Source organism: Thalia democratica, chromosome 1 (assembly GCF_965202585.1).
Source record: "Thalia democratica chromosome 1, ktThaDemo2.hap1.1, whole genome shotgun sequence".
Lineage (NCBI taxonomy): Eukaryota > Metazoa > Chordata > Thaliacea > Salpida > Salpidae > Thalia > Thalia democratica.
The window spans coordinates 15420444-15439674 of record NC_139165.1 but is presented as its reverse complement, the minus strand read 5'-3'; the positions used below and the strand labels follow the sequence as shown (position 1 = coordinate 15439674).

Below are 19231 nucleotides of genomic sequence, written 5' to 3'. Positions count from 1 at the left end.
AAATTTTAATTGAAATAGTGTTTTGTTTGAATACTTTAACTACGTCTTTTATAAAAACTTCAAAAGTCAAACTGAAAATAACAACATTAAGTAAAAGTTTTAATCAATTACGGAGCTTTTAAACAAAGCACTGTTAGAAGTTTAGGAAAAGTGTACAATTGTATAAGTGTATAAGTAAACTGTTATCGATTACTTAGCGTTCCAGTAAAAAGTTTTTAAAACCTTTAAGTCAAATTATTAAAATTCTACACTTAAAGTTCGTTTAAAAGTTTAAAAAAAAATTTTAATTGAAATAGTGTTTTGTTTGAAACCGAACTTTGAATACTTTAACTACGTGTTTTATAAAAACTTCAAAAGTCAAACTGAAAATAACTAACGTAAACAACATTAAGTAAAAGTTTTAAACAATTACAGCTTTGAATCAAAACACTGTTAAAAGTTTAGGAAAAGTCTACAAAAGCAATATTATTAAACTTTAGTAATTAATAAAATAATATATTAAGATATATTATTTTATAAACTATAAAAATATAATAAGATGTATTATAAAATAATATATATTTCTGTAAAACATACTTGTAACTAAGCTTTGCAACAATATTTAAGTTCTTTTGAACTTTTTTAAATTATTCTAAAGTTTAGCGTTTAAAAATTTATTTCATTACAATTTAATTTAGGGAAACAATTATTTATGAAACTTTTAATGAAACACAAAACATTGATTGTATTTTAGATTTTTAAAAAGTTAAAGCTTCAAAGTAACTTTTGTTTCTTAAAGTAAATAAAACTCAACAAAATCAACCCATAGTCTCAATAAACTTGTGCGTCAACTGAAGCTTTCAAGCTGTTCTATGCCGTCAAAACGTTTATGACGTCACAGCTCAGAGCTTTGTTGCGTCACAACCCAGTGTCGTTTTTGGAAGCAACCAGTGCTCTTATCTCCTCCCATATCATCCTGTTCTCCTCCTCCAGCTTCGCCACCCTCCTCCTCATATCTACTGTGACGTCACACTTGCAATCGGTGCCGCGAGGACCCCCGGGACCAGCGTGACCCGGTGGACCCTCCTCGCCCCTCAAGCCCCGGATGCGGTTGGTTTCGATTGGCGGGTCGCTCGCGTCGAAGTGGGGGCAGCCGTCCACTTTGAGGTGACACTTCTCCTCCCGCGGTTGATTTGTCGCCTGTTGAAGTGTCGCCTGTTGATTTGTCGCGTTTTGAAGTGTCGTTTGTGCCGACAGTAGCAAAAGTGTCACCAGTAAAACGTTACAAGCTATAGTTTGCATCCTGAAAAAAATTATTTGTTTTGTTGTTAATTGTAAAAGTGTTTGTTATATTTAGTACACTTCAAAATTTCACTGTATGTTTCAAGATATTTTTTGTATGGAGGGCTAATTTTAATGATACATTTACAGTTGGAATTGTTTAATAAACTGAACTGATTTTTGTCATTTCTGCTGATTTTAACACAATTTTTTTGATTAAGTATTAAATGATTTAGGGCTTATTGTAACAAACTTTTGTCAAAATATTTTTTCTAACAATGTTACTTACCTTAATGGTCTATTTTATATGTTGTTGTTAGAAAAAACACCTAATTTTTTTAGTATGTATAACTTAATTATTATTCAACTTTCAAGTAGCCTAGTTAAACATTTCTATTGAATTTTTTTTAGATATATTCTTTAGTATAAGTCTTAAACTAATTTTACTTAAAAAAGTGTCTCTAAGTGTAAAAAAAAAACTTATGTAGCTTTTTCACATAAAAAAAAATTACAGATAAAATCTAGTATAAGTAAAATACAAAACACTATAAATACTTCTATAAACTTTCTAGTTTTCATACACAAGTTAGTCTGCTTTTCTCACATTTACTTACAACAAAGTTATCAAATACTTTCAATTAATAAATAAAACTTCAACCAATAAAAACTGAACAAAAACTCAAATGGACCCCATAAGCCTTCTAAAACTTAAAACTAAACAAAACTAAAAATAAATCATTAATAAGCAAAAGTTAAATAAATAAAAACTGAACAAAAACTCAAATGGACCCCATAAGCCATCTAAAACTTAAAACTAAACAAAACTAAAAAGAATTAATTGGTAAGCAAAACTTGAATAAATGAAAACTAACCAAAAACTCAAATCAAGCAGAAAGCCTTCTAAAGCTGAAGGTTAAACAAAACTAAAAATAAATCATTAGTAAGCAAAATTTAAATAAATAAAAATTGAACAAAAACCCAAGTCGACCCCGTTAAGCCTTCTAAAACTGAAGGTTAAACATCACTTCTTACTTATTAAACTTTTCAACGTGGCAAACACGAAACTTTCTTTTTTTTCTGTTTTTTTTTTTTTCTCGTTCCGTTTCATAAAAGTTGCAATGCGGCAATGATAAAAAAATTTAAACAAACATTTCGTTAACTTGAGCCTTCCAAGGATGTTTGAATGGAAACGTGTTTTACAAGGAGACAAAAAGGGTATTTTCTAGTTTCCTTGGTTATAAAAAAACGGTTATTAAAAAAGTAACGCAAAATAAATACTTGTTGTACATTTGTAGGTTTTTTTTTACTTGTGTTGGCTTTATAAACTTTAATGGTGTTCAAGTTTCATTTTTAAAAGATAGTTTTAACTAACATAAATGATTTTATATTACTTTTTTTTTTGTTGCTTTTTGTTCTACACTAAGCTTACTTAATTTTTAAATGTAATTAAGTTGGTACTGTGTTTTAAAATTTACTTTTATTTGAAGTAAAGCCTTAGTTATTTTTGTTTCTATACTTTTGTATACGTTAAGAAATCCGTTTAGTTTTTTATTTTAAGCTCAAATAAATGATTTTTTTAATTCTATAAATAATACGCACAATGAGTTTAAATAGTTATACATAAAAATAAATTAAAAACCAAGTTGTGTACATTAACTTTAGCTACTTAAATTTATTAGATATATTTAAAATATTTTTGTTGTAGGTTGATGTTTTCTCTATTTTTTGTTTTAATTTATATTAAACCATGTTAAAGTATTTTTATTTAATGTATATAGAACTTTTAAAAGTAACCTGAACTTTCGATAACAAGTATAACAAATTCTATATAAATATTATAATAATAATATATATATATACCACAGATGTTTTTGTGTCAAAACTTTAATCCAGAGTAACGGCGTTTCACTGCTCTCAAATAAATTTAAAAACAGATCTACGGAGTCTATAAAATATTAAAACACATTCCGATAAGCTTAGCTTATCAGAATCTTCAGGATTTAACGCCTTTTAACGTTACATCTTATATATATATTATATATTGTATATATATATATATACATATATTTATTTATGTATAATTATAATTAATAAAAGCTTACTGTGCTCAACTATGAATAGAAGCAATGATAGAATAAACTTGATAAATCAAATCACTTTTCACAATATATATAGTATATTGGAAAAGTGATTTGATTTATCAAAGATATTCTATCATTGCTCCTATTCATAGTTGAGCACAGTAAACTTTTATAAATTGTAATTTTATCTAACAAGATGTCAAACTTTAAGAAGTTTGAAGTTAAGCATTCGACGAAAAATATCCCAATTGTAAGTGAATCAGAATACAAGGATGCTAAATTTTTTAACTTTATTTTGTGTGTTTTGTTTTGTGCTTTATTTTGAACTTGTTTTGAAATTGATGAGTGCATAAGCACAAAACTCGAGTCCTTCAAGTTTTACATCTTGAAATAAAACTTTATATACATGTTAATAATAACCTTATTTTATATGGATATATATATAAAAAATAAGGTTATTGTTCAAACTAAAACACCTTCTACAGAGCCCACTTGAAGAGTTTTTAGTTAATTTATAGGAAAAGTACGATTTTAAAAATACTGGTTTATTTTAATAAAGCTCAGTCTCATTTTCGTATACACCACCATTATCAATGATAATTTTTAATGGTTAGCATACCGAAATCTGAACTGAGTAGAGCTTATTGTCTATATATTTTTTTTATGTTTATTATTTATGTATATTTGTTTTTAATTCTAAGTCTGCAAACTTAAAAAATATTTTTAGAAGTTTATAAACTACTATAAAACTTAAATGCTCTCATTCTCGATTAAATTACGACTTTTTTGAATGTATGCTTAAAGCTGTTAAAATAAATTTAAATAAAGTATGTTTTAATTTAGTTTTGAACATAAGATAAACTAATTACATTTTATTAATTTATTTACGTTTTTAAAAACTAACTAAAATTTTATTACAAAACAATACTTTTTTTTAATGTTAAGATTTAATAAAAGTAGAACTTAACCTTTTTGTATTACAATAACTTTAATTTGAAACTTTGTATTAATATAGTTTTTATTATATTATGTAAACAAATATTAATTTTTCAGTAAAAAAAGTTATTTATACTTTTGTCAAAACTCACTAATTTTACAAATAAATAATGTGCACTTCATAAAAAACTGAAAATCTCAAACGAATTATACACCGCCGAAAATAGGCAAAACAAAACCCACTTGAATAAACTTGTTATGGTAATGCGAGAAAAAACTGAGGTTTATAAACGCTAAAACTGCTGAGCAATCGAAGCCGCCATAGCTCAGTGGCAGAGCGCTGGTCTTGTAAACCAGCGGTCGAGAGTTCAATCCTCTCTGGCGGCACTTTTTTAACAAAGATTGTTATTTGAAGTTTCAAGTATTTCTTTAAATCAAATGTTGTATTACCTAAGTAGTCAATAAAAATAAGCGTTCATAGTTTAAAATTAAACCTTTTTACTATACTTACAAAAATGTTTTTTAGTTTTTACAGTAATGATGCAGTGCACGGAATTTTCAATTTCAAATAAAAATAGTTGGTAACTACTAAAAAACTTTTTTAATGGTTGTTAATTTAGTTATATTTGAACTCAATTATTTTTGTCGTCATCAGTTTTAATTAAGTATATACCAAAACTATAAATAAAACTTTTTATCAAAGTAAATATCAGCTGTCTAAAAAAAAGTCTTTAATAGTTATTAAAACGATATCAAATCGTAATACATAACGTATTATAATATAATTTTTAACTTAAATTAAAATGAGAAAAAGTTTCTTAAATATTTTTTTGCTTATTTGTCAGATAGGTTAGTTATTGAAACTGCTTTACCTTCGTATTTAATAAGCAAAATAACTTGTTTATAAACAAAGAAACATTTGCTAATCTTTATTAAAACTTTTAAAAAAACTACATTAATGCTGTAAAAGTGAAATATTTTTCTAATCTAGCTCATTAATCAATCTTTTCAAACTTAGTGTACAAATTTGAAAAACATAATTTTTACGTTTCAATCATTGTCAAATTTCGATTGTAATCTAAAAATAGAAGCAAATATAACAAAAGCTTGAATAAAAGTAAATAATGCTAACTATAGAAATCAAGAAGCACTTAATAAATAGAAAGATTAAGTAATAAACGTATTTTATATTAAAATCAATAAAAACAATCAGCATAAGTTATAACTTATCATCAAATTTTTGTCCCAAATCAAAAGTAGTATAATAGCTGCAACAACTAAACGAATACAAAATCACCATTTCTTTTAATTGAAACACATTTTGAAGGTTTCTGCAAAATTAAGTGTTTTCTTCGAAAGGCACCTCCAGAATATTAGTTCTGTCGTCATAACTGACTCCATGTTCGTTGTTTGCAGTATCGTTTGTAACCCTCTTGTTCTTAAACCTAACACTTGGTACCTGTGTTGGTTCTTCCTCGTTCTCTAATATTTGTTCACCCTTGTTCAAACTGACGCTGACGTTTACTTGTTTGATTTGAGAAATTTCCACCGCTAGGGTTCCGGTGAGAAATATTGCGAAGTAGATAAGGAGCCATTCTGAAATGGAACTGAAATTGTAGTTTCCAGACTTCTCCTGAAAGTTTGTAAGAATGTTGTAAGTTTTGTTTTGTAAAATATATATAATTCATGAAAACTTAGTTTCGTACTGTTTAGACTTAAAAATCATTTTGTAAATGATTTTTTTTTGAGTTATCGTTTTTTAGTTATTTTCAAACAAAAAAATTGAATTAATAACTTTTTTACTTTTTAAATATGTAAAAGTTTGTTTTTTAAATAATAAACAACTTTGTTCTTACAAAATCTTACTTTTACATTATTTATTTTGTTTAGATCGCATTATCTATTTACTTTCAAACATGTTTAGCTTTAATAAATTACTAACATATAATATTTGAAATATAATGTAAATATTTATAACAAATAAACTAACCTTATTAGCAACTTGGAAACATAAGGCAATACCAACTGTTTTGAAAAATCAAGTTAAGAACAATAACTGTGGCATAATTGTACTCGAGTTTACAGTTAGTATTTTTTAAAAACAGCTTAATATTTTAAATAGAAAAAACTTAAATTAATTAACAATTAGATTCGCACATTCTTAGTTTCGATCTAAAAATAAAAAGCAAGAAAATTGTACATACTTATTTTTGTATTATTTGAACAACAAAAGTTTTGTTTACATGTTTAAAGTATTTTATAGTTCATTGCTTTTGAGCCTTTACTTTAACAAAGTTATAAGTTCATTATAACAAAAGTTACTGTTTTGTTTACTGAAGTCTGTTTATAATATATTATTTTACAAATCTATAGAATATATAGCGACAAAAGGATACGTAGTAATCCGAATAAAGTGTCGACAACAACAAGCACAATTCTGATCCACAACAGTATTTTCAGTTTGTTGTTCAGTTTGTTTCTGTGCTTGTAGGTCATGTAGGTTACCAGCCAGAAGTAGGTGACCATTCCTGTAAAACTAGGTGAAACAAAAAAAATCTCTACGTCATAAAAGGAGAACTAATATATTTCTTTCAAAAATTTGTTCATAAAAACATATATAGGTTTAGTTGTAAGAAAATGTATAAAGATATATAATTCTAATGGAAGATGGGTTAGTATTCCTTATAATAAGAAACTTTAAATTTAATATTTACTTGAAAAACTACTAATTAAGTAATTAGTTAATACCTGTAAAAACGTAGGTTTAATTGATAGAAAACGTAGTCTAATTCTAATAGAAGGAAAACAAATACTTTCTCAAAAGTTTTACATTAAACTAAATTCCGCTAAAATAGCTCCTTAGTGCTTTGATTAAGTAATTTTGGAAAACATTTAGAAAAAAAACAATTTTTTCCATTGATCAAGTACTAATCTAATAATAAATTAATACCTGTGGCACCATACAAACAAGTATAAAAACTATGTAAAATTTATTTTTATTGAACAATAACTAACTAAGTAAATAATTAATACCTGTAAAACCCAAGCTAGCTGCAATTGAGTGCACGAATCGTACTGTCGAAAACTGAAAAAAAAAGATTTTATATTAAAAAAAAAGGCTTTCGACAAAAAGTATTCTTCATAAAAAAAAATTAAACGAATTATTATAATTAAACTAAAAATAAAAACACTCAACAGTGTTGAAATTAAATGCACGTATCTGACTGCAGAAAATAGAGAATTAAAACAAAAAAAAAATGTTTTACAAACTAAGAATTAAAAACATTTAAAAAATGTGAAAAGTTTTAAGTTGTTGATTCAATGATAAATAAAAGTTCTACTGTGCTTATCTAAACAAGTGTAAAAATCTACAAATATTTTTAGGCAGTATGAAAAAGGTTGTAAAGAAGTTGTTTAAAATTTACTTTAATTTTATTCAATATTAGAACTGTACAAAGGCACTTTTTAACTTAACATGTGTGTAAAAATGTAACATTTTAATTCCTGACTTTAAAAGTTTTATAAATAATCAAAATTGTAAAATTATGTTTGGAATGAAATTAATTTAAAAAACTTCGTTGTAATAAATATTTATTAAAGAACATTTGAAGAACTTTGAATAAGAAAAACAAACTGTTGTTTCATAAGTTAAGTGCTTGTTTAATAAAAAAAGTGCTTATTTTTTAAATTAATAATTTCAATCAAGTTAAAGCCCTAGTGATTAATTGAAAACCTTTAAAACTTAAAGGTAAATTTTAGCAATGGCTTTTTACTTCCTCGTATTACAAAAACTTATTATATGCAAAATTAACTTGGAAAGAAGCTACAATTGTCAGACAGAAACAAGAAAAAAGTCCAACTCTGAGTGAATACTTGTTTAAATTCACTTCGCCATAAACATGTTCGGTGTATCTAAAAAAAAAAACATTACTATTGCACAAACTTGTTTTAATGAACAAGAAAATAATACAAAAATCTTTTTATATTTATCCAAAACGTTTAGACTTTTTTTGTTTAAAAAGCATAAGCTTCTATATAATCAAAGCTACTGTTAACCCAAAACTATGTTTTGTAAAAACTAAAAAAATAACAATTAAATGTATTTTCAAACCTTTTAGCTACTTAAACTTATGCATAAAATTTACAAAGTACAACTTACTTATAATACAAATAAAAAGTAGCGGAGCCGAATGCAGCAGCTAGAATTAGTAGAAACGTGAAGAAGCAGCTTTCAGGTCGGAAATCCCCAGTGTCGCTTACATATGGCCACAACGGTGGTTTCACTATGTGGTTGTTGTAGTAGCTCCAACTGTAGCTGTTGTAAAAAATGTTTGTTTGATAGAAGTGTATACTTTGATGGTTTTGCTAGTTTTCTGAAAGTGTCAAAAAATGTATGCTAGAAACCAAAATTAGTATAAAATAAAAGTTTCAAATTAAAATTGCAGATTTAATGAAAGTTAACTTGGTTTGAGTTACTAACTTGGTACGAATTCAAAACAAAAATATAATAGTAGCTTAACAGTGTCTACAAGGAAATTTTCAACAAGTCTAAGCAACAGTTTGTAAAATATTTATAAATTTTGTAAATGTTGATCAGGGACTTAAAATATTTTCATTTCAGTAGCTATGCGTTTTTATGAGAGTGATTAATAATCACACGATGTTTAACAACTTGTAAGATAATGTTTAGTTGAATAAAATTTAAACGGTATACACTTACTAAAAAAACTACTTTATAGATTTTTATTTTAATTTTAGTCTTATCAATCCACTTGGTACTGCTTCATGAGTTTTGCAAGCTACTTTTTCTTAAAAAGATCATTTTAAACATTTAATTTATAAAACTTATTTCAAATTTTTTGAGCTAAAAAAAGTTCCTACATTATGTACATACCAATTTTTAGTTTTGTTACAACAAAAAAGGTTTTTTATTAGCTGAATGTTTGTTAAATATTTGAAGAAATTAACATATTATAAAACATTTAAATAAGACTTATAAGCACAAATAAAGTTTCGTAAACCCAGAGTAATTTATTCTAAATGTTTTATGTTTCTAAACTTAAGCCAGCAATCATTTTTAAAATGAAGTTATTTTTAAACAAAAAAAGTCTTAACAGCAATTTTATACTTATTGATAGTTTTAGCTATTAAAATATTTAAAAAAGTCAAAAAAAAATTATAACTTTTTTGTAAGCATAACAGCAAATGTAACTTTTAATTTAATTTAAACGTATCACCTAATCTTTGTTTTGGCAATCTTAACTTAAAATGAAATCTAACTATAACTATTTAAGTTATAAACTTATACAAAAAAACTAACGTTACAAAAAATCCAAGTCCAGTCAGTATGACAAAAGCTATTGGTGCTAACACAAAATAAATCATCTTAGAAGTTGAAAATAAAAGCTACTGTGTAGTTAACAAAACTTTAATACTAATAAGTTGCTACTTACTGACAGCATGAAACACTTCCTGTTGATGAAAGCGTTATGAAATTATTTTCTCAAAAGTGTAGTAAAATTATGATAGGATAGTATTAATTTAAAAAAAAGAAATAACTAAAAGTAAACTTAGTTAAAATTAGTATTTAATAAAGACTTTAATAGAAGTAAGAGTATATTTTATAAGTTATTTAAATATTCAAAATCCAATAAGATTTAAGTACTTCAAAAAGTATAACAACAGTTTGTAAAGATAACAATGATAGTTATAATCGTCGCTTATTTTCAAACAAGTTTAAAGTTATTAGCTTTTGACTAACAAAATGTTTTTACCTTTAAACCTAGCAGTTTAAACATATTGTTGACATTTAAAGAACAATTGTTTTAAAGCTTGGTGTTTGAAAAAACTCATGATAATAGAAAGAAAACTTCTGGAGAAAATAATTTCAAATTAAAGCAGGTGTTACTACGGTTTATCAAACAGCAAGACAGCATAATTTTCATAGAGCTGAATAAAAGATTTTCAGTTTATTTTCATAATAACCTCTCGCTTCAAAGCTTTAGTTGGTATAAATAACTGTGTCCTAATTCTGTTGAAGTTAAACTATTTATTACTTTTTAATGAAGTTGCAATAGTGAAAAGTATAAAATGTAAACTTTATAAATTAAACACTCAAAAACATATTTTTCTGTTTGTAGTGTGACTAAAATAATAAGAACAACATGAGCTTTAAATATTTATCAAATAAATCTGAAGAGTAAGTAGAAATTTAAATAAATTATGTTTAGCTTTTTAGGTAAAAAGAAAAGATTGATAACATATATATTCAGAAAAAAATTAGTTGTTGTTAAATTTTTTTATTGTATTATAAGAAGTTGCACTACAAGGACTTACTATGAGCAATTCTCAACCAAAACTTTTAATTTGTTATAAGATTTGTTTATAAGTTTCTGTAACTTATTATAATTTTAGTGTTTTGTTAATCATTACTTCTTAAAAGAGAGCTTGGTACATAAAATAATCATTTTTAAACAAGTGTTTAGCAGTGATTGTTTCATCTAAGATATAATTTTTAGTTATATACTATAAGTATTTATTACAATTATTTAGTATGAACTTTGAGTCATCAAAATTGTTTCTTAAAAAAAAACTAACAAGCTATTTTACTTTTAAAACTGTTTAGAAAAAAGTTTAGTACAAATGTAATAATGATAGACAGATTGTTTTAGTTTCAAACAAGTTTTAAAGTATTAGCTTTTGATATACTATAAATTTTTACCTTAAAACCTAACAGTTCGAACATGTTTAGAAAATAATTGTATGAAACTATTATTTTTAAGCTTGGTTTTCGGAAAAAATCACGAGAATAGCAAAATCACTAATAGTAAAAAGAGTTTCAAATTAAAGCAAACCAAGGTTTTTCAAACAACAAAATAGCTTAATTTGCATAGAGTTGAATGAAAGTTTAGTGCAGTGTTGAAATTTATAACTTTATAAACGCAATTTCAGCCTTTCTATCGTCAGGTTCCATAGTGTAGCGGTTATCACGTCTGCTTTACACGCAGAAGGTCGCGGGTTCGAGCCCCGCTGGAACCTTTTTAACAACTAAGGTTTTATTCGAATTAACATAGTTTTAAGTAGAGCTTGCACAGTTATATGCAGTCTTTAGTCCTATATATTTTATCAACAATATAACCTCAACTGTATTTAACATATGTTGTGCAAGTAGTTTTTTGTATGTTATTAAGTTCAATTAAACTTCTAACAACTTGATGTGTTTTAAATGCAAACTTAAATAGACATTAGTTTCATTACATTGTTTTACAAGTTTTAAGAATATCTGTAATGCTAACTCACTTATTTGTTTAAATAGCTCTTTTACCAAAATATCAGTTTTTTTAAGCTTCCTTAACAATTTTACTATTTATTTTTGAGATTGCTTTAACTCCATACATAATTACATTTTTGTTAAATGCATGTTTCTTAAAATTAGTAAATATATAACACAACAATCAAGCTACACTTCTATTTAAAAATTTGGGGAAATAAAATGTTTCCGCCCGGGCTCGAACCGGGGACCTTTCGCGTGTTAGGCGAACGTGATAACCGCTACACTACGGAAACTTGTGAATAGAAAAGCCATTTAGCATTTATAAACCTCAACTCTTAACGCACAGCATACAAATGATTAAAACTTAGGTTTTCTAGGCTTATTTAAATATTAATAGTTGAACTTAAATGTAGACAATCACAAACAAAATAACTAAAAACCCGGAATAAACTTAATTTATAGTATACTAAAAATCTAAATTGTTTTAGCAAAACAAGTATTTTATTTTTAACAGGTTTTAAGTACACATGTTTGATATGGCAAAACTTTTAAAGATTTTACCTTCATTAATTTCATAATATACAAACATAGATTAATTAAATGATTTGCATCGAAGAAAAGCTTTAATTCTAACTTCACATTTGCGTATTATCAATGTTCACTTATACTAAACCAATTATTTTTTATGTAAATAAACAACTTAATAAATTATATTTTGCTACTTTTTATATTATAAAAATATTTATCATTAAATTATGTTGAAACTAACAGTTTATATACTTTTTTTTAATCTCAATAGCTAACAAACTAAGTATGCGATACTTAAAACTAAAATAACTATTTTATTATAGTTATAAATTAAAGAAAATTTATCTAAACTGTATATATATATATTATATGTATAAACAACATAAAAAATTATAGTATATTATTTTTACTACCTTATTAAAAATAGTTATAAAAGACATATAACTAAGTTTTTCAATTTAAACATAAATGTTGCTATGCCAACCATGGTTCATTAATAAAACCTAAATAGTATTGAAGTTGTCTTGAACGTTATTAGCCTTTAATAGTTTAAAAAACTAAATGACTACATTACTTATAAAAAAAAATCAGTATTTGAGAACTGCACTACTTTAATCACAGTTTTTTACAGTTACAAATGAACAAAAATAGTAGCTTAAGTTATTTATCTGAAAGCAATTACTTTTGTTCTAAATAAACAAGTTACTAAACTCTTTTTAATTTTTAAGTTTTAAAACTTTTGGCTGTTTATTTTAAACTATTTAAATATTTTAAACACTTTAAACTACTCAAAGCATATATTTTAATATTTTATTCAAGACTTATTAAAGTAAAATTTATAGGTTCTTAGATTAGATTACTTATAGTAAAGTAAACTTTTAACATTATAAACAGATACACAACTGGCTTCAGCACACAACATATGATTATAACTTTGTTAGTACAGTTTTAGTTTTAGTTTTTTGTAGGCCGTAAACAATAAAAAGATTTATTGTTTTTTTTTAATTTTTTTTTATTCCAGAATTTTTGAAAAATAAAAGAAAACAAGAAAATTGTATTTTTGGAGATACTTTTTACTTAAAAAATAATTAAATGGTTTAATATGAATAGGTTACAATTTTATGTGTTTCAGAATTATACTGATAGTTTCTACACCTAGGAATAGTCCCTGCTAAGTTTTTTTTTTCGGCTCTGATAACATTGATCGAGTCTAGCTAAACTGTAGCAAGTACTATTATATTTAAATTAATTGAAACTACTACTAACATTTCATTAATAAATTAACATTTCTTTTACATAAGTAAACTTTCAGAGTTTTTGATATCATTGCTATAAAAAACTTAAATACATAGTTAAATAACTTAACTAAGTTACTGTATAAAAATTAAAAATATCTTAGTTAGCTTTGTTTTAATTTTCTTCCTATAAAGAAATTATTGTTTTTCAAAGCAAAATTTTTTAGAACTTTGATTCCATTTACATTTGATTTTTTATGAAAGTTATTTTGAGTCAAAAATCATATTTTGTTTTGTTTCTCTCTTAGTGTGTGTTTTTATTAAACTTTAATTTTTAATTTTTGTAAGGCTACAAATTCTTTATGTTAAAAAATACACTTCTATTCTTTTTGTTATATAACACAAAATATATAAAATAAATGGTTGGTGTGTAGCAGTGGCGTCGCGTGGTCTTTTTGTTAGGGGGTGCTGCATATTAACATTGTCAAATTAAAAAACCCTAGTTTTAAACACTTAGATTAAAATCATAAAGTTATTATGATAAAATAGAAAATTTTTTAGAAAAAAAAGTTGAACATATTTGTTTAATTAAATCATAAATAAATTTAACAAAATTAGGTATTAAAAAAAAACATATCACATACTTTTGTATATCATCACCGTTTCTTAACAACTATAGCTACTTTTATTTTTGTTTATTTCCATGTAAGTTGCTGTATTTGCACAATTATGAATTTACTAACTTAATTTTATGACTTATCTAACTAGTATTAAAACACAAAAAACAACGAGTAACTTAAAAAAAAGAGGTTGCCCCTGCTCAAGTTTTTCCTGCTCGAGTTTTTCATGCTAGAATTGCTCCTGTTCGAGTTGCTCTTGGAAGAGTTTATTTCTTCTCGAGTTGTTCCTGCTCGAGTTGCTCCTGCTCAAGTTTTTCCTGCTCAAGTTGATCCTGCTCGAGTAGCCCCTGCTCGAGATGCTCTTGCTTGAGTAGCCCCTGCTAGAGTTTTTCCTGCTCAATTTGTTCCTGCTCGAGTTGCTCCTGCACAAATTTTCTCTGCTAGAGTTGCCTCTGCAAAATTTTTCTCTACTCGAGTTGCCCCTGTTCGAATTGTCTCTGCTTGAGTATTCCCTACTAGAGTTCAACTTGTCTTAGCTTTCTCGCGTTGTAGTAAATTTTACAACGATCATGATTTAATTCACATTAAGCTGCAAGTTCATGCAGCTCCAGAATTCAATGTTTCAACATTTATTGGATTAAAATCTTGTAAGCATTTAAGATGCAGCTGACACATATTGAGCTTGCATCTCCATTTAACATTTTGAACATTAAATATAAAAAATTGAAAAAAACTAATTTAGCAGGGAAATTAACGACCTTCATGTACATATTTGGCTGTATTTTATGTACAACTTCATGATTACATAACTTTCTTATTTTTTAAGGTAATAAAAAATAAATTAAAAAATTAAAGCTCAATTTCTCAACTTTAAAATAAAGTTTCTTTGGCGTAGTTTGGGGTTGTACAGTTGAAGCAAAGGCCCATTTAAATCAGCGTATTTAAAATTTTAAACTCTAAAATTAAAAAAAATAGTATAATTTTTCTTTTTTTTAATAGGAGCTACAGCTCCAGCGTTCCACCCAACTTGACGACCCTGGTGTGTAGTACAATGACCGAAAGGATTTAAACACATATAATATATATATATACAGTTTAGATAAATTTTCTTTAATTTATAACTATAATAAAATAGTTATTTTAGTTTTAAGTATCGCATACTTAGTTTGTTAGCTATTGAGATTAAAAAAAAGTATATAAACTGTTAGTTTCAACATAATTTTCTGATAAATATTTTTATAATATAAAAAGTAGCAAAATATAATTTATTAAGTTGTTTATTTACATAAAAAATAATTGGTTTAGTATAAGTGAACATTGATAATACGCAAATGTGAAGTTAGAATTAAAGCTTTTCTTCGATGCAAATCATTTAATTAATCTATGTTTGTATATTATGAAATTAATGAAGGTAAAATCTTTAAAAGTTTTGCCATATCAAACATGTGTACTTAAAACCTGTTAAAAATAAAATACTTGTTTTGCTAAAACAATTTAGATTTTTAGTATACTATAAATTAAGTTTATTCCGGGTTTTTAGTTATTTTGTTTGTGATTGTCTACATTTAAGTTCAACTATTAATATTTAAATAAGCCTAGAAAACCTAAGTTTTAATCATTTGTATGCTGTGCGTTAAGAGTTGAGGTTTATAAATGCTAAATGGCTTTTCTATTCACAAGTTTCCGTAGTGTAGCGGTTATCACGTTCGCCTAACACGCGAAAGGTCCCCGGTTCGAGCCCGGGCGGAAACATTTTATTTCCCCAAATTTTTAAATAGAAGTGTAGCTTGATTGTTGTGTTATATATTTACTAATTTTAAGAAACATGCATTTAACAAAAATGTAATTATGTATGGAGTTAAAGAAATCTCAAAAATAAATAGTAAAATTGTTAAGGAAGCTTAAAAAAACTGATATTTTGGTAAAAGAGCTATTTAAACAAATAAGTGAGTTAGCATTACAGATATTCTTAAAACTTGTAAAACAATGTAATGAAACTAATGTCTATTTAAGTTTGCATTTAAAACACATCAAGTTGTTAGAAGTTTAATTGAACTTAATAACATACAAAAAACTACTTGCACAACATATGTTAAATACAGTTGAGGTTATATTGTTGATAAAATATATAGGACTAAAGACTGCATATAACTGTGCAAGCTCTACTTAAAACTATGTTAATTCGAATAAAACCTTAGTTGTTAAAAAGGTTCCAGCGGGGCTCGAACCCGCGACCTTCTGCGTGTAAAGCAGACGTGATAACCGCTACACTATGGAACCTGACGATAGAAAGGCTGAAATTGCGTTTATAAAGTTATAAATTTCAACACTGCACTAAACTTTCATTCAACTCTATGCAAATTAAGCTATTTTGTTGTTTGAAAAACCTTGGTTTGCTTTAATTTGAAACTCTTTTTACTATTAGTGATTTTGCTATTCTCGTGATTTTTTCCGAAAACCAAGCTTAAAAATAATAGTTTCATACAATTATTTTCTAAACATGTTCGAACTGTTAGGTTTTAAGGTAAAAATTTATAGTATATCAAAAGCTAATACTTTAAAACTTGTTTGAAACTAAAACAATCTGTCTATCATTATTACATTTGTACTAAACTTTTTTCTAAACAGTTTTAAAAGTAAAATAGCTTGTTAGTTTTTTTTTAAGAAACAATTTTGATGACTCAAAGTTCATACTAAATAATTGTAATAAATACTTATAGTATATAACTAAAAATTATATCTTAGATGAAACAATCACTGCTAAACACTTGTTTAAAAATGATTATTTTATGTACCAAGCTCTCTTTTAAGAAGTAATGATTAACAAAACACTAAAATTATAATAAGTTACAGAAACTTATAAACAAATCTTATAACAAATTAAAAGTTTTGGTTGAGAATTGCTCATAGTAAGTCCTTGTAGTGCAATTTCTTAATATACAATAAAAAAATTTAACAACAACTAATATTTTTCTGAATATATATGCTTATCAATCTTTTCTTTTTCCTTAAAGCTAAAAATAATTTATTTAAAAATGTACTTACTCTTCAGATTTATTTAGTAAATATTTGTTGTATTTATTACATTAACAACTTTAGTCAGGCCACAAACAGAATGTTTGTTAGTTATGTTTTCTGAGTGTTTAGTTCATAATGTTTACATTGTATATTTATACTTCACTATTCCAAATTCATTGAAAAGTAATAAATTAAACTTGAATAGAATTAGGATACAATTATTTATACCAACTAAAGTTTTAAAGCGAAAGGTTTTTATAAAACAAACTAAAAATTTTCATTAAATTATTTTCTTAATGCAAACAAAAAAAAAATAAAGATGACTAAAAAAATATAATCGGTTTATAAAAAAACAATTATAAAAGTTAGCACAAACATCTACTTTGAAACTTTAACTCAGATTGAATTATGGTTAACCTAAAAAATTACTACAATTCTGCAGTTATTGTTTAGATTGTTTTTACTAGAGTGTAAATTTATTTTTTTAAATCATCTCAAAGTAAAATGTTGAAAAAAATATTAAAATTAGTTGTTGAAAAATAACGGTAAATATAATGAGTTCCAACGTTCGAAAGTTCATTAAACCTTAGGATGTCTAACGTGACGGCCCTGACTAATTGTTTTTAAACTAAGAAACTATACTTGAAAAAAGTGATAACTTTAATGCATTATTAACCTTTTGATTACTAGTAGCTAACTAAATATTTTAGCACCTATTTTTAATTTCCATCGTATATAGTTTTGACTTGTGGGTTAGAAAATTAACACACAGTTGACTCAACCTATTATGTTTTTGATGCAATGTACAGCTGTAAAAAATAATTCAGCAAACAAACTAGGTTTTTGGGAGAATACGGTAGCTAAGTAATAAAATGTTAATTAATTTGCACTAGTTTAACCTGTTAAACAACTTAGAAAACACGATATGATTTTTTTACAATATTAAATATTATACAAGACTTTTAAAGAACCCTTATTTGTTTCTGTAATTTATACATCATGTTTATCAGATAATTAAAAGTCTTTTGCACTTGAATCTCAACAGGCATAGGATAAAAATATTTGCTTATTCATAGAAATTAGATACTCTACGGTAGTATTAACAAGTACGAAATAAAAACCTTGGGGATTTTAATCTAAAACTTGAGATTTATTATTTACTGGTAAAATAACTACTATTACAAGATTTCAATCTTATTTTATGGATTTAAAAAAATAAGATTTGTGCTGTCTACTCGTATTTTTGTTCTTTGGAAGTACTACTTTACAAAAGCTATTGATACGTTAGACTAACTTTGAAATAAAATCAAAATAAGTTTAAAGATACTTGAAGAACTAAGCTAATATACTTAAGATATTTAATAATTTCAGTTTGTATATATATACGTTTTCTTCTTATGTTTGTTATATATTTATAACTCTTTGTCAGGCAAACAAAAAACATTACTTTTATACAGATTTTCTTATTAGACTACGTTCGGTAGTTCGAGGATTATAAACATAGTTTCTATAACTTATCTAAATTGGGAATAAAGCAAACTTTAAAAAATAACCAAAAACAATGGTATTTGTAGAAGTTCTGGTAGGTATCAGTTATGTGCTGCAGAACATTGAGTTGTACTTGAAAAATAAAATTATTATTGTCAGACCTATTGAACGTTAAAAAATAAGGGTTTTTAGAGCAAAAGTATCACATTTATTCTATTTGTTAATACTTAAAAAAAACTTTTTGCTTTTCATAAATAAAATTATGTTTCTTAGCACAACTGTAAAACACTTGCCAAATTCACTTAAAAATTTTAAAACCAAATTTAGAGCTTATAATTTCTTCTTTAGCTTAAAAACACTTCGTACATTTGACTCATACATTAAGTATGCTTTAAAACTTTTGATAAAGCTTTTAAAAATTATTGTTTAAGTGGCTATTATTTGAAAAAAGTTTGGATTATTTACAGTGATTAGAAACTAAAGCTAACAATTTTTAAAAAAATATTGCATTTTCTATACTGAACAAACTTGAGTTTATTCCAATTTAGTATTGATTTATTATGAAAATAGATGCAAATATATAACATAGAAAAATTTGTGCTTATTGGCTTTAGAGTAAACAACAATATCAAATGTTAGAATCAAAAATAAAAGTCACCATAAATCATTTAGGGACTTTATTTGTGCTCTTAAACATCAGGTAATTTTAAACTTAAAAGTTTTTAAAACGAAGCATACTTAATAAGTCACAAAAAACAAAAAAATTTTAAATATCAACAATTTCAAGAAAGA

General features: G+C 25.4%; 5 non-coding genes across 5 annotated transcripts; 3 read left to right on the top strand and 2 right to left on the bottom strand.

Annotated features, from left to right (window-relative positions):
- Positions 1 to 4592: 4592 nt before the first annotated feature.
- Positions 4593 to 4664, top strand: Trnat-ugu (transfer RNA threonine (anticodon UGU)). Its single transcript has one exon. It is a non-coding gene; the product is annotated as a tRNA-Thr (tRNA).
- Positions 4665 to 11242: 6578 nt separating this feature from the next.
- Trnav-uac (transfer RNA valine (anticodon UAC)) lies at positions 11243 to 11315 on the top strand. Its single transcript has one exon. It is a non-coding gene; the product is annotated as a tRNA-Val (tRNA).
- Positions 11316 to 11770: 455 nt separating this feature from the next.
- On the bottom strand, positions 11771 to 11843 carry Trnav-aac (transfer RNA valine (anticodon AAC)). Its single transcript has one exon. It is a non-coding gene; the product is annotated as a tRNA-Val (tRNA).
- A 3769-nt stretch (positions 11844 to 15612) lies between these two features.
- Positions 15613 to 15685, top strand: Trnav-aac (transfer RNA valine (anticodon AAC)). The gene has a single exon. It is a non-coding gene; the product is annotated as a tRNA-Val (tRNA).
- A 455-nt stretch (positions 15686 to 16140) lies between these two features.
- On the bottom strand, positions 16141 to 16213 carry Trnav-uac (transfer RNA valine (anticodon UAC)). The gene has a single exon. It is a non-coding gene; the product is annotated as a tRNA-Val (tRNA).
- Between the last annotated feature and the right edge of the window lie 3018 nt (positions 16214 to 19231).